This window comes from Oryx dammah, unplaced genomic scaffold, assembly GCF_014754425.2.
Source record: "Oryx dammah isolate SB20612 unplaced genomic scaffold, SCBI_Odam_1.1 HiC_scaffold_19, whole genome shotgun sequence".
Taxonomy (NCBI): Eukaryota; Metazoa; Chordata; class Mammalia; order Artiodactyla; family Bovidae; genus Oryx; species Oryx dammah.
Window position 1 is genome coordinate 23455691 of NW_024070203.1, and position 13139 is coordinate 23468829.

Consider the following 13139-nt stretch of genomic DNA (forward strand, 5'->3'; position numbering starts at 1 on the left):
GCCCTTAGTGTGTGCCTTGATAAAGCCACCTGCTATCTCCTGACGCTCTTAACCACATTTCTTTGTAATATGGCCAATATCACTTGGTCTCCGTGTAACTCAAGAGCAAGAGAGAAAGCTACATAAGGTTAAGTGCTGCCTTCTGGATCTGGGGCAAGGAGTGTTTGCTTGGCTACCTATGGTAAGGCCCAGATCACTACTGGGATCTTAACTATTTGACTAGAACAGGGGTTCATAATCAGGGTTTCATAGATAGGCTTCCTGGATCCAAAAATTTCCTGAAATTGTGTGCAGTTCGTGTGCCTGTATGCATTAACCTGGAGAGAAAAGTGCATCCTTTTATAGGATTTTCAATAGGGATCTTGACCTCAAAATGTTTAGGACCATTTACCTTCATAGTTACTATCTGCTTAGCAGTCAAACTGCAAATATCCCTGGGAGATGCGATCATTATTTACACTTTGGCATTAATGAAAAAAATCAGAGTTTGATAACGGGGTTAGGATGAGCTAGCTAGATGGGATGTTCTTGTTTTCTAAGTAAAGAGGGAACCTTTAAGTTCAGAGTGAAAGGGGAATTTGGGGAAAATGAAGAAGCTGCGCCCTCTACCACATCCAACTTTTCTGTCCATCAGATAGCGTTACCCAGACCAGACCCCAGAACAGAGTCTCATTTATCTGAAAGTGCTATGTGTAGCACCATGCAAGTCTCCAGTGGCGCCTGATTTCTGTTCTCAGACTTGATTATTTAACACCTCCCAAGGGCGTCTCCACGATACCATCGCAGGCGATAACGGTGTACCTCTTGGCTCTGGGGAGCCTGCCAAGCGCATCTGCAGTATCTGGCAGTTTGAGACTCAATCAGCACCTGGCGGAGAGGGAAAGGCGTGCCCGACTTTGATGGGTTCAGCAGAGTCCAGATCTGCGAGTCTCGAGTTCCAGTGTCTGCCATTTCTGAGCTTACTGACCTGAGGCAAGTCACTGTCACCCCTGAGCCTCAGTTTCTCCATCTGTAAAATGAGAAGGCTGCAAGACGCGGGTCCACCCAGAAGCCATCTCGGCCTTTAAGGTTCTGCCCCTTTAAGGAGGGCGGGGTAGCGGAGAAGGTAGCCGCACCCCCTTCCTCTCATCGCGGAGCCCTCCCGACCACCTGTCTCCGGCCTCGCCCCGCCCCCTAGGGGAGGGGCTGGAGCAAAGAGGGCGGGGAAGGAAGACTGGGTTTACCTTGCGGGGCGGGCGCGCGGCGCATGCGCACGGTCGGACAGGTCCGCGGCGCCCTCACTTCCTGGCATTCCCCCTTCCCCCTCCTCGCCGTTACCCTGTACATCCGGGTCATTTGCCCTCCCCGCTCGGAGGAGCCGCCGCCGCCGCCGCTGCCGCCGCCGCCTGGCTCGTCGCGGCTCCGCCACAGGGGCAGGTGCGGAGGGGCTCCCGGTCCGGCCGCCGCCGCCGCTGCCCCGCTCCGGGCCCGGGGCTCCCCCTAGCGCCGCTGAGGAGCCGCCGCCGCGGCTCGAGGAGGGCGGAGGAACGGGGCTGAGAGAGAGCGCCTGGAGGCTCGCGCGGAGGGTGAGTGGTTTATTTTTTTCCCTTTTCGCCGCTTCCCTCACACCCCTGGCTCGCCTGCTCCGCGACCCCATTTTGGCGGAGAGGCGGGCGCGGTGGGGCCGGCGCGGGGCTTCCTCATCCCCCACCCCACCACCGTTGCCGGGGGCCCGCCCCGGCGCTGCGGCGGCATCTCCGCGGGCGCCCCGGGCCCTTCCTCCGCGCCCGGGCCGCCCCGGCGGTCATTCATTCGGCTCTGCCTTTCTCCGCCCCTGCCTCCTTCCACTCGCGTCTCCCCGCGCGTGCTCGCCGCCGCCTCCCGTGCCCAGTCTTGCCTCCGCCCGTGACCTTTGGCCCCTGGGCGCTTTCCCCTCCCACGTCGATGGTCGCCCCCCGACCCGGAGTTTCCACCTCCCTTTGCTATCAGCGGCCGCCTCCCCTCCCTCCTTCTCTCCCAGTGCTAGTCCCCGGATCCACACCCCCTTCTCTCGGACTCCGCCACGCCTCGCCCGGACACGCGGCCCTCCTGGTCACCTGCCTTGAAGTTGGTGTCCCGACCCCTTCCACCTGTGCCACAAGACCGTCCGACTCAGGTGCTGCGTGGACCTCTGATCCTTAGCATTTAAAGTCCCGGTTCTCAGTCCTAGGGTGTGGTCTTAGCTGTGTTTCCAAAACACACGTTTCTACTCTAATTATCCAAATGCATGACTGTCAAACTGTAGTGGAAGTGGCACTTGCTGTGTGTATGTACCTCTTGGTTATTCTGGGTCACACCAAATACTTCCCGCCCCGATCCCCGCCGCCGGAGGAGTGTGTGATTGATTTGCTCTGAATGTAAAATTTGGCCGAAGATTGTTACTCTTTCAACTCCTCCACATTCGTTCTCCCGCTGTTCCATGACTTATTTGCAACATTACCTGTTAATACTGTTTGTTGGTGAGGCTTCTTCTCGGCTCATCTGTCACCAGCAGTTACTGAATGTCCCTCAGTGTGCGGAATACTAATGAAATAAATGCCTGAATTCTTGCACTGCTACAAAATGCCATTCTGGTTGAAGACAAAGATTTGGGACATTTGTTTCCACTTTTTCTCCCCCCACCCCCCTTAAATTTATTGAGTTTGAAATCTTTTTACTCCTTCATGTGTAATGTGGAGAATGTGTATCATTTGTGTGTTCTTATAGTCTTGCCATTTGGAAGACTGGCATTCCAGAGGAGTGTTTTGTATAGCTCAAGGAATTTCAGTCACTTGGGTGTTCCGAGACTTATTGCAGATCGTTTTAGACTAATGTATCAGGAAAAATAAACTGATCCTTTTAATTCTTTAATTATACTTAATAATAGAAACAGAAGTTCTGTGTCTGGAACAACGTGGTAATTGGGGCTTATTTGATAGCCTGATTGTAAAGTGTTGCAGTTAACTAAAACTGCCTGATTCAGCATTCATAAAATGAAATGACAGCAGTTTTTCTAATGCGACATTCATAGTTCATAATAATGAACTCCAAGGAAGATACTTAGTCCTGAAGTGCAGCTTCCTGCGTGTCAGTTTGATACAATTGCTGTCAATATTAATAGCATTTGTCTAACAGCCCTTTCTTCTGGAGAGGTGGGTACTAAAAATGTGGTTGGCTGTTTGTCCCCTTTCAGGTTTTGGATCAGCACTTTAAACACTAAGATTACTTTACTTGGGGTCAAAGTTGCATTTTTTTTTTTTTTTTGCAGAGCAGTTTTGCTGGATAATATATATATTTTAAATTCTTTAAAACTTTAACAGTTATGTAGCTACTTGAGAAAACTCTCGTTTTGTAAAATGTAGGATAAAAAGTATGAATACTGGATTATTTGATAATTGCATCAAGGCTAGATTTTTCTCGCCTAAGAAAAAATGGTTGATCAAAGGAAGGCATGATTAGTAAATTGACCCTAGTCGCCCCAGCAAAAAATATAGTTTCAGAGGCTGAGTAAAACTGAGTGAATGTAGTTTATTTCTGATAGATTCCAAGTGACACTTAACAGCAAACTTAAGATTTATTTCTCTAAACTTTACCCTTCAAATGGGTGAAAAATAGTGTCATTCTTGAGGTTATTTGACTCATTTAAAGTGGTCATTTACCTTTACTTAGTAATTGAGCAGTAGAGACAGATGCTTTATTTCATTTAATCCTACTCTCCTTGGGGAAAATATTGTACTGTCACTTTTATGAGGTTACTTAACTCATTAATTATTGATGCATTCAACTGTTAGAACATATAATTTGCTCTTTTCACTGTTTAAAGAAAACAAAATTTCAAAATATTTAATTATATTGTTAGTGGCATGCCCACTGTTACTTTTGGTCTCTCCTTTTCTGTTACTATTACAGGGTTTAGCACAGTGCCTGCCTGGTGCACAGTGGATACGCAATAAATGTTCTGACTAATTGAGTGAATGGCGTGTTTGGAACAGTTAGACTGTAACATCATTTTGTAATTATGTAGCAAAAGTTTTAGAGAAAGATGTTGATTGCTCTCAGATGCATTTTTTCTCAGGTAACTTGTACATTTTGAGGATTGCTATATAAAATTATTGTAAAATGCTTTGAAATCTTTGGGGAGAAACTACAATAGACATATCAGTTTGTGATATGCTTTAGTTCAGTGAAGGGATATGTTCACTGAAAATGGATATTTGATGTATGTATCTTGTCAATATTCATGACCAATGGTAATTCAGATAATTTCTTGTATATTTAAAGTTTCTAAAAATCAGTGTAAAAATTGAGTGTGTGAGCTCATCCTATATTATTATCAGTTCACTAAATAAGGTTAATTTTTCAAGGAACATTTTTTCATATAGTAGAAAAGTAACGAATCTGATAATGTGGCAACGTTGACTTACGTTTCAGTGGTGGTGATAATGATGTTAATAGTAACTAACACATACCTGGTGTGTGCTACTTGCCAGGCAGTGTTGTAAGACATTTAGTCTTTACAACACCCTAAATCTAATAACTGGTAGTATCACAAACTAGGAAACTAAGGTTGGGTAACTGAAGGGACACAGAGATAGAGGACTGGGTCTGTGCCCTTCATTATTACTCTGTAATAGTGAACACCTCTGTGCCACATTCTCCATAAAACCCTGCAAGGTGTAGGTTAATTCCTAGTTGATTCTTAAGTAGCATTAGGAAAGTAAGGCTCAAACTGCTTAGGTAACTTGTCCAAGTAGGATCAAGAAGGCTGGCATTTCAACCCAGGCCTCTGTGACTTGTAGTCTTCACTAAAATTATTTCAAAGTACTAATTTGAGGTCCTGTATTTTATGTTGTATATTTAGAAGGCATACTTACTTAAAACAGTGAGTCTCCAAACGTTTTCACCTGCCACACAGGATGGATAATGTTCATTCTTCTCTACTGTCTGTGAGCATATGTGTTAACATGTCAGTTGCTCAGTCCTGTCTGACTCTTTTCAACCCCATGGACTATAGCCCACCAGGCTCCTCTGTCCATGGGATTCTCCAGGCAAGAATACTGGAGTGGGTTGCCGTTCCCTTCTCCAAGGGATCTTCCTGACTTAGGGATCCAACCCAGGTCTCCTGCACGGCAGGCAGATTCTTTATGGTCTGAGTTACTGTGATCATATACAGGATTATAATTTCCTGTCCACTGGCTGTAACTTTACCCCTTTCCCACTCACACAAGTATACTGGAATGCAAATGAGTGACATTTGTAAAATTTTTTAAACGAGGAAATCATTCTTAGAATTTTGATCCTTTAACTATATGCCATTTCTTGTGACATGCCCCACATCCTGATTTGGTACTTACCATGGGTGAGAATGGCTGTTTTCAAAGACTCTGGGTGATTTTATTTCAGTAGAAGACCTAATGCAAAGATATATTTCTGTAGCTATTTTAGTTTATTTTGAAAAGATGATGTTCTGGTACTATTGTATACAGCATTCAGAAGCTTTCAGTCCTGTACAGTCATTTTCTGCCTTGTGAGTAATCTCTACTTGATGTGTTCTAGTTGGTGCATTATGTCAGCTCTGTGCTAAATCTAAACTGATAGACACCTTTCACTGTGTCTGTCTACACTGTGCCCCAAAATCTTTCTCTCAGTCATAAATTGGCATGTTCTCAGATAATCCAAATTACACTGAATACTGAGGTCAGTTTCAGAAAACATCAGAAAAAAAATATGTCATATTCCCAGATATTATTACTTGGGATTGTTGTTGTTGTTCAGTTGCTGAGTTGTGTCTTACTCTTTGTGGCCCCTTGGACTGCAGTTCGCCAGGCTTCCCTGTTCTTCACTGTGTCCTGCAGTTTGCTTAGATTCATGTCCATTGGGTTGGTGATACCATTCAACCATCTCATTCTCTGCTGTCCCCTTCTCCCCCTGGACTCAGTCTCTCCCAGCATCAGGGTCTTTTTCAGTGAATCAGCTCTTTGCGTCAGGTGGCCAATGTATTGGAGCTTCCAGTAGGTTAACCCTAACCCTATTAAGCTTCAGTCATTCCAGTGAATATTCATGGTTGATTTTCTTTAGGATTGACTGATTTGATCTCCTGGCTTTCCAAGGGATTCTCAAGAGTTTTCTCCAGCACCACAATTCCAAAGCATCAATTCTCCAGCACTCAGCTTTCTTTATGGGCCGTCTCTCACATCCATGCAATTACTACTGGAAAAACCATAACTTTGACTGTATGGACCTTTGTTGGCAAAGTGATATCTCTGCTTTTTAATATGCTGTCTAGGTTTGTCATAGTTTTCCTTCAGAGAACAAGTGTCTTTAATTTCATGCCTGCAGTTACCATCTGCAGTGTTTTTGAAGCCCAGAAAAATAAAATATCTGTCACTGTTTGCACTTTTTCCCCTTCTATTTACCATAAAGTGATGGGACTGGATGCCATGATCTTAGTTTTTTGAATGTTGAGTTTTAACCGAGCCTTTTCACTCTTCTCTTTCAACCTTATCAATAGGCTCTTCAGTTCCTCTTTGCTTTCTATCATTAGAATGGTATCATCTGCATATCTGAGATTATTGATATTTCTCTCTGCAGTCTTGATTCCAGCTTGTAATTCATCCAGCCTAGCATTTCATGTGATGTAGTCTGCATATAAGTTAAATATGCAGGGTGATAATATATAGCCTTGACATACTCCTTTCCCAATTTGGAACCAGTCCGTTGTTCCATGTCTGGTTCTATTACTTCTTGACCTGCATACAGGTTTCTCAGGAGACAGGTAAGGTGGTCTGGTATTCCCATCTCCAAGAATTTTCCACAGTTTGTTGTGATCCACACAGTCAAAGGCTTTAGCATAGTTAGTGAAGCAGAAGTAGATGTTTTTCTGGAGCTCTCTTGCTTTTTCTGTGATCCAGTGAATGTTGGATTTTTTTTGCCTTTTCTAAATCCAGCTTGAGCATTTGGAAATTCTTGGTTAACGTACTGCTAAAGCCTAACTTGAAGGATTTTGAGCATTGCCTTGCTAGCAGTGTGAAATGAGCACAATTGTACAGTAGTCTGAACATTCCTTGGCATTGCCCTTCTTTGGGATTGGAATGTAAACTGACCTTTTTCAGTCCTGTGGCCACTGATGAGTTTTCCAAATTTTCTGGCATATTGAGTGCAGCACTGTAATAGTGTATCTTTTAGGATTTGAAATAGCTCAGCTGGAGTTCCCTCACCTGCACTAGCTTTGTTTATAGTAATGCTTCCTATATTTCGGATTATTTTTTTCAGTTCTTAATGTGGATAATGGAGAATTAAAGGCACTAATTTAAATGAAAATGGAGATTGGCTACATCTTGAAGTGGACTTTTGTAGTTTGTTGACTTGTACCCTTCTTTTTGGCTACGCCATAGGGCTTGTGGGATCTGAGTTCCCCAATCGGGGATCAAACCCAAGCCATCAGCAGTGAAAGCCTGGAGTCCCAACCACTGGACGCCAGGGAGTTCTTGACTTGTGCTCTTATTGGTAGTCTCCGTGCAAAATTTTAGTATGTATGGACAAAAACATTTAAGTCCTGATTTGCTCTTTCCTGATAGTGTTAATATTCTCAGATTATCTGTAAGATATGAATAATACTATCTTTGCTACATGCCTCCCAACACTGTTGTGAGATTTTTGTATTTATTTCAGTGCCGCATAATAGGGGAGGAAGAATGTAGTTTTATTGAAGTGTTGCATTTTTAAGTTGAATGATCATTAAAATTTTTTTGTTTTGATATATTTCTTTTACACCTGGCACAATATGTGGTATATGATTGCTATTGATTTCTCAAATAGTTGTTGATCACATAAGCAGGGTTATACAACAGTGAATAAAATGTTAGTGGTCCCTTTTTAACAGTAGAAGCAAAGACAGGAGAATAGACAGTATGAATTTAGCAGGTACCTCATCTTATGAGTGATCTTGCCTGGAGAATCCCAGGGACAGGGGAGCCTGGTGGGCTGCCGTCTATGGGGTCGCACAGAGTCAGACACGACTGAAGCGACTTAGCAGCAGCAGCAGCAGCAATCTTATGAGCCAGGATAAACACCCATCTTGTAATGCCATCTAAACTGAGATCTGAAGAGTGGACATTTAGTCAGTCTGGCAAAAGGAGAAATGCATGGACATAGGAAGGAGAGGCCACAGCCTGGAGATGAAGAAGATCCTGTGCATCTTACAAACAGTCACTGGTTCTGTGTGGCAGTACTGCAGGGTATGAAGGAGATGTGGGAAAGAGGTGGACAGGAAGTGCGCTCTGAGGCTGGCTGGCTGAGTCATGTTAACAGGTTCAGGGCAGTTTGGACCAAAGGCCACAGGAAGCCATTATAGGACTTTAAAGGGGGTGAGAAATACTCATTTATCTTTTCAAAAGATTGTTCTCAAAGCTTTTGGAGAACGGATTGAAGGGAAACTAAGACCGAATACAGTTGAGCAAGCTCAGAGGCTTCTGCTAAAGTCCATGAAAGAACTGATAGTAATCAGTGCTCAAGTACTGACAGTGGATGGTCTGGCAGTACAGGGTTTATAGATGTGGGCTCCACTGAGCCCATAACTTTGTGTCCAGTGGTAAAGTAGAGGATGAGTTTCCCCAGAGGGCTCTCCACCTCTTGTTCATATAAAGTTGAGATGTTGTGGAGCTAAGGCTATCCAGATATATTCTCAAATACGCATTTTCAGTTGACTCTCCATCCTGTTAGTCATTGAGTATGAGCTGACCCACCCCAAAGTAGAAGCATCAGACTGGAACTCATGAAGCCTCTCTGAGTCAGGCTTTCTGTTTCCACAGGAGCCCAGTAGCTAGCTGCTTAACAGAAGCAGTTGGCCTGATAGCTGTGTCAGGGAGGCAGAAGAGTCCGTCCTCCCAGGGGCACCTCCAGGTGGCACCTTTATCAGAGGCTCCAGTCAATAAAATCATGAGTCACAGAGACTTGTCACCAGAAGTGGTTCTTAGGGCTGTGGAGCCCCGAAGGTCCTAGCGCTTTCCAGCATGCAGCCCTTCCTGATTGGGAGAGGCCCCTGGGACTCACAGGATGGGGAAGTCCATCCTCTACCACAGGATAGGTGTAGGGGCAACAGCAGGAGGACTTTGGATTGGCCCAGAGAGCCTCAGCCGTAAGTCACTTCATTTCCCTTCCCAACTGTAAATGCTGCCCACACCCTACTCACTGAATTGGTATGGGACGAGATCAGAGAGTGACCACGTGGGTGTCTGCATCCAAGAGAGCCATAAAACTTGAGTTCTTCTCTAAAGTTTCCTGGCCAACTTCTGAGGGGTATGTGTGGCTTTCTGGGGGTCAGGGAGACCTCAGCCATACCCCTTATTATTTTCCCTGTAAAGCAGAAGAGTTTGGGAGGAGTAGAGAGGGAGAGAGAGAAGGGGGCGTATAGCGGAGAGCAACTCTGTACCAGTAGTCAAGGCTTTGCATTCACTTTTAGTCATTCCCTTAAATTCCGCCAAAGGAACTTCTTTTCCAGTCCATCATCCAAAGCTCTTTATTTTCAGCAAGGTAGTCTTTACTTATGCAGTCTATTTTAGCTTTGGGGACTCTGGCTCAGCAGTCACAGCTATTCACCTGGAGACACAGGACTTGTTTGCCCATTGTCATGACACATCCCTTCCTCTGCCAGCCCAGGGTAGAATTGAGTGACAACCAAGCCATCGTTTCAGTGCCCGATTTTGATCCTACTTCTCACTGCTCAGTTTTTAAACATGAATTCAACTCCTTTCATTAACAGGACAGTGGATTCTTATTCCTGCCTTCTCTCCACCCACCACTAGAATAACTCTGAGATTCCAGTGTGTCTTCTCATTTCCCAAAACTCTCCCCTCAGGGACCTTTATCCTCTCTCCTTGAGTGCTGGCTCTGTCAGTATCCCATTCATGTTGCCAGAACTGCCCAGAACCATGACCACCTGAGATCTTATCCTGCTTGCAAGCTAGTAAGTTTCCCTGCCACATTTTCATGGATGCTGGCAGAAGACAGGAGTCTCCTGGGTAGGAGCTGAAGGATAATGGATTCCTCTCTGTTATTAATAGCAGTAGCCAGAGTATCAGCCTTTGTAATAGTGTAATTTCCTGATCCTCGGGTACCCATAGTGGCCCATGTTATTGGAGAGAAGCCCTTCATTGAGGGAACCCAAATCTTTTGTAATGAGCAGTAAGCATGCCTATCCTTTGCACTAGAGGGAGTCATTGTTTTTATCTCTCAAGGCTGTTTGTTCCACAGATGTCCTTGAAAATATAGTCCAGAGCAAAAAGACAGTCATTACCTCTGCTTGCAGCATGTTAAAAACACAGACCTATAGAAAGTTGTTTCCCAACGTATGTAAATTGTATTTCAGTAAATCTGACTTTAGAGAGGTAGCTGGCATTTAGTAAGAACACAATATGTATATTTGTTGGTGTTCATTTGGTTGACCTGTTTTTGAGGGCAAACCTCTATGCAATGACTTCCTTGAATTTTGGGATTAATTTTCCCTAAGGTAAGTTGCTAACTAATAACATTTACTTTAAAAGTAATGTGTAACATGTTCAGATACCTTTATGATTTGGGGGGAAAAATTACTTGTGATCTTTAAGGATTTCAGGAACATTAAAGTGAAATGTGAGAAAACTGTTGTAGATTTATGCAAGGAGTGGGGTTACTTTGCTTTTGTTTATATCAAATTGTATTACAGTTCAGTTTGGTCACTCAGTTGTGTCCGACTCTTTGCAACCCCATGGACTGCAGCATGCCAGGCCTCCTTGTCCATCACCAACTCCCAGAGCTTGCTCAAACTCATGTCCATAGAGTTGGTGATGCCATCCAACCATCTCATCCTCTGTCGTCCCCTTCTCCTCCTGCCTTCAGTCTTTCCCAGCATCAGGATCTTTTCCAACGAGCCAGTTCTTTGCATCAGGTGGCCAAAGTATTGGAGTTTCAGCTTTAGCATCAGTCATTCCAGTGAATATTCAGGACTGATTTCCTTTAGGATGGCCTGGTTGGATCTCCTTGCAGTCCAAGGGATTCTCAAGAGTCTTCTCCAACTCCACAGTTCAAAAACATCAATTCTTCAGGGCTCAGCTTTCTTTATGGCCCAACTCTCACATCCATACATGACTACTGGAACAACCATAGCTGTGACTAGATAGGCCTTTGTTGGCAAAGTAATATTTCTTCTTTTTGATATGCTGTCTAGGTTTGTCATAGCTTTTCTTTCAAGGAGTAAGGTCTTTTAATTTCATGGCTGCAGTCACCATCTGCAGTGATTTTGGAGCCCGAGAAAATAAAGTCTGTCACTGTTTCCATTGTTTCCTCATCTATTTGCCGTGAAGTGATGGATGCCATGATCTTAGTTTTCTGAATGTTGAGTTTTAAGCCAACTTTTTCACTCTCCTCTTTTACTTTGATCAAGAGGCGCTTTAGTTCTTCTTCACTTTCTGCCATAAGGGTTGTGTATTTATTTTTTGTTTGTTTTTGTTAATGTTTGATTTTTGAAAGGTGAAACCTTCCCTACACCCTCAACTGTATATGCTACTTCTACCCCCTGGATATCTTATATGTGACAAATTCTGATGGCATTTCCATCACTGATAGGGTTAGACAAAGTGGTATCACTAGCACTGATGTTATTTTTTGCACTTGTTTTGTGCTTCTAGTGTGACAGAATTTTTGCTAAGAGCTTCACAAAATATTGGAGCCCAAAGAATCTGTCCGCAATGGGGGAGACCTGGGTTCGATCCCTGGGTTGGGAAGATCCCCTGGAGAAGGGAAGGGTTACCCACTCCAGTATCCTGGCTTGGAGAATTCTTGCACACATAGTCACAAATATTAAGTGAAAGTGAAAGTTGCTCAGTCATGTCCGACTCTTTGCGACCCCAAGGACTGTATAGTCCATGGATTTCTCCAGGCCAGAATACTGGAGAGGGTAGCCTTTCCCTTCTCCAGGGGATCTTCCCAACCCAGCTATTGAACCCAGGTCTCATTGCAGGCGGATTCCTTACCAGCTGAGCCACAAGGGAAGCCCAAATATTATTAAACTTAATTTTAAAAACTTGCCCCGAAACCATGAGTTGTAGGTGATCTTCATTATCACGGATGAAGAAACTGAGGACTGAGAGGTAGATATGATTGCTTAAGAACACACAGCTAGAAAAAGTTGAAGTTTGGCTTGAAGTGCAGTCCTGTAATTATTCCCTGCCAGCTTGGGTCGCAAACAGTGTTTGTAAGTGAGGCTTCTTTTTCTTTATAGATTTTGAGTTATAGGAGAGTGAGAGGCCAGTGTAGTTAGTTGGAGAGAGGCTTAAACTTGCAGTTTTCATATTTGTTTTGTTGTTAAGTGGTAGGGCTCCATTTTATCAACTTGCAATTTCTAAATCGTCCTTTTCAGTTATTTTCTGTCAACAAACATTCTTGTGGAGTATTGAAAGCTGACTTTCCTTGCTGAAGATTGTTACATTTGAACTTCTTTTGACTTAAATATTTAATGTGTTCTGATATTAAGTAAGTATATTTACCAAGTTGTTTTTGAAAGTACAGAGAAATCAGCTTCATGTATTCCATTCGTTTGTCTTAAAGTGTACATGAATTTACACTTGGAAATGTAGAATGATCCGCTAGGCATGTTGGCACTAGTTCTGAGTTGGTACTGGGTAAAAGTAGGTTGAAGCCTAAAACTGAGAAGCTGAAGCCTTTTGGAAATAGGCTTTGGTAAGTGGGACTTCCTATATTAAAATGTGAATATAGTTAAACTAAAGCTTCTTCTCTTTATTTATAGAACAGTATGCTGAAGCAATAGTCAAAACATGCAGCCTGGGGTTGGCAGCCCTCTGAAATGGGTGTGCCGGAGTTCCACTGCACTGTGTGTCATGGTGACAACCAGCCAGTGCTCTGGCTCTGGTATGTGTCCCTGACCCCTTCTGAGTAGTCTGTTAGCATATTTAATGTGAGTTTTTTAACAACTTCATTTTAGCTGATTTTCAGTGTTCTTTCTTTACAAGCAACTTTTTAAAAACGATAGTGTATCTTAGTTTTATTAAAATCAAATATAACTTTTTAAACCATTCTCAATTTGTCTAGCTTGGGTAGGTAGACAGCTTATGCATTTAAATAATTTTTAAAAATATTTAAGCACTTCA

General features: G+C 43.6%; 1 protein-coding gene across 18 annotated transcripts in view; it reads left to right on the top strand.

The window, feature by feature from the left end:
• Nucleotides 1-13139, top strand: part of CYRIB (CYFIP related Rac1 interactor B) — a 142822-nt gene that overhangs the window by 61040 nt on the left and 68643 nt on the right. Inside the window, exon 1 of one of the 18 annotated variants that reach the window (XM_040261764.1) lies at nt 1330-1565. The exons of 13 other annotated variants lie outside the window; for them this stretch is intronic. The gene's annotated coding sequence lies outside the window, so the exon portion shown is untranslated. Of the gene's footprint in view, nt 1-1329; nt 1566-2116; nt 2135-13139 lie in introns of those variants that run through there. 4 more of the 18 variants (XM_040261772.1, XM_040261773.1, XM_040261778.1 and 1 more) reach the window with 4 other exon arrangements.